Raw genomic sequence first — 3,371 nt, forward strand, 5'->3', positions numbered from 1 at the left:
CTAGAGTAGAAAAGAATATTTAAGGCGGCAAGGTGGCAGAACCGTTAGCACGCCGGCCGAAATGCTTAGCGGTATTTCGTCTGTCTTTACATTCTGAGTTCAAATTCCGCCGAGGTCGACTTTGCCTTTCATCCTTTCGAAGTCGATAAATTAAGTACCAATTGCGTACTGGGATCGATCTAATCGACAGGCCCTCTATCCAAAAATTTCTGACATTGTTCCTAGACTAGAAAAGTGTCGTAGCAGGACAAAATGCTTAGCGGTATTTCGTCCATCTTTACGTTCGGAATTCAAATTCCGTCCTGGTAGACTTTGCCTTTCATCCTTTCGAGCTCGATGATATGAGTACCAGTTGCGCACTGGGGTTGATGTAGTCGACTAGTCTCCGCCCAACCCGAAAAAAAATTTCAGGCCTTGCGCCTATAGTAGAAAGGGCTATCATTCTTACTATAATTGTTGTTGTTGTAATCGTTATGCTTTTAACTATTTCATGCGAGAGCCTCCTTCATCACTAAATGCTTCTCTTTGTTTCTGAAACTGTATGCGTGTGTGTGTGTGTGTGTGTAAGTGCGGCATTGTGTTTCGGGAGCATCAGACAGTATTTGTATGCTATTCTTATGTTGTTCTGTTTGTTTCTCTCTTGGTCACTTAAGTCTCCGTTTCTTTGTTTTGTCGTACAAGAGTGTGGTGCGAGTTGAGTAATTTCGTTGCCTCTTGTTTGAATTGTCTCGGTTCTAGAATATGATACAGCGCCGGGTGGCGATTATTATTGCGTGTAGTATATGTGCTGCGTGAGTTATTATCATCATTATTAATATTAATTATTATTATTATTATTATTAGTATTATTAATATTATTATTATTATTATTATTATTATTATTATTATTATTATTAAGTATTGTTATCAGCATTATTATCATTACTTTTAGTATTAAAATAGAAATAATCTGTTTAATATAGATCTTGTTGTTGTCGTTGTTGTTATTATTATTATCATCATTATTAATGTTGTTATTATTATTATTATTATTATTATTATTATTATTATTATTATTATCATTATTATTATTATTATTATTATTATTATTATTATTATTATTATTATTATTATTGTCATTATCATTATTATTATTATTATTATTATTATTATTATTATTATTACTATTATTATTATTATTATTATTATTATTATTATTATTATTATTAAGTATTGTTATCAGCATTATTATCATTACTTTTAGTATTAAAATAGAAATAATCTGTTTAATATAGATCTTGTTGTTGTCGTTGTTATTATTATCATCATTATTAATGTTGTTATTATTATTATTATTAATATCATTATTATTATTATTATTATTATTATTATTATTATTAGTATTATTATCATTATTATCATTATTATTATTATTATTATTATTATTATTATTATTATTATTATTATTGTCATTATCATTATTATTATTATTATTATTATTATTATTACTATTACTATTATTATTATTATTATTATTATTATTACTATTATTATTATTATTATTATTATTATTATTATTAGTATTATTATCATTATTATTATTATTATTATTATTATTACTATTATTATTTTTTATATTATTATTATTATTTTTATTATTATTAGTATTATTATCATTATTATTATTATTATTATTAGTAGTAGTAGTAGTAGTAGTAGTAGTAGTATTACCATTAATATTATTATTATTATTATTATTATTATTATTATTATTATTATTATTAATATTATTATTATTATTAGTAGTAGTAGTAGTACTATTACCATTATTATTATTATCATTATTATTATTATTATTATTATTATTATTAATATTATTATTATTATTATTATTATTATTATTATTAGTATTATTACCATTATTATTATTATAATTATTATTATTATTATTATTAATATTATTATTATTATTATTATTATTATTATTATTAGTATTATTATCATTATTATTATTATTATTATTATTATTATTATTATTATTATTGTCATTATCATTATTATTATTATTATTATTAATATCATTATCATTATCATTATTATTTATTATTATTATTTTTATTATTATTATTATTATTATTATTATTATCATTATCATCATTATTATTAATATTATTATCATCATTACTACTACTACTACTACTACTACTACTACTACTGCTGCTGCTGCTGCATCGACCACTATTTTCCATTCTTAATATTATTATTGTTGTTGTTGTTGTTGTTGTTGTTGTTGTTGATACTACTACTGCTGCTGTTGCTGCTGCCCCTGTCTTGGTAATTATTATAAAATACCTTAGAAATTATTTTTTATTGTTGTTGGTTGTTATTGTTGTTGCTGTTGTCGTTATTACTACTATGTCATCACTGTCAGCAGCATAATCAACATTATAGATACGTCACCATCAACATCATCATCATCATCATCATCATTGTCGTCGTCCTCGTAGTCGTTACCATCACCCTCATCGTCGTCATCAACACCATCCGCATCATCATCATTACCATCATCATCATCATCATCATCATAACTATCATCATCATCCTCATTATAACTATCATCATCATCATCATCATCGTTGTCTTCTTCATCACCATCATCATCATCCTCATCGTCGTCGTAGTCCTTGTCGTTGTCATCGTCGTCGTTGCCGTCATCATCATCATCATCATCATCATCATCATCATCATCATCGTCGTCGTCTTCATCATCATGATCAAGTTTGTTCCTGTTTCGCGTTTTCTCCCCAGTTTGTTATTAGCGTATCCTGCAGATTATTTTTCAATAATTTCTAAATCAACATTATTATTATTATTCTTACCACCATCTTCATCATCACCATGATCAACGTCATTACTACTACTAATAATAATAATAATAATAATAATAATAATAATAATAATGATAATAATAATAACAACACGAAGTCGCCATTTTTTTTTCCATTTTTACTTTATACCATTTAGCATTTCTCTTTGAGATTGTTGAAGTGTGATGTGAACAACTTTATTATATTTGTATTGCTCTAAACAGTTACTTCAAAGTTACCAAATATTGTCATCATATCCTTTTTACACTGACACAAAATAAATTTCGACTATCTTCTGATCTGCCTTTAGATGTTGCCTGTTTAAGTTAGTTCTAACTCTACATCACAGTGACCAAAGATCGAAGTTATTGAGAATTAATGAAATATTATCACATCGTTAAGTCATTGTTCTCATTGTTATTGTAATTGTTGTCGCTGTGCTGTATTATTATTATTATTATTATTATTATTATTATTATTATTATTATTATTATTATTATCATTATTATTACTGTTTTTTATTGT

At 24.7% G+C, this 3,371-nt stretch overlaps 1 pseudogene; it reads right to left on the reverse strand.

The window, feature by feature from the left end:
- Positions 1-817: 817 nt before the first annotated feature.
- The window catches only part of LOC128250826 (probable cyclin-dependent serine/threonine-protein kinase DDB_G0292550), a 4,901-nt pseudogene continuing 2,347 nt past the window's right edge, over positions 818-3,371 (reverse strand).

The sequence above is a fragment of the Octopus bimaculoides genome, chromosome 25 (assembly GCF_001194135.2).
Source record: "Octopus bimaculoides isolate UCB-OBI-ISO-001 chromosome 25, ASM119413v2, whole genome shotgun sequence".
Classification (NCBI taxonomy): Eukaryota; Metazoa; Mollusca; class Cephalopoda; order Octopoda; family Octopodidae; genus Octopus; species Octopus bimaculoides.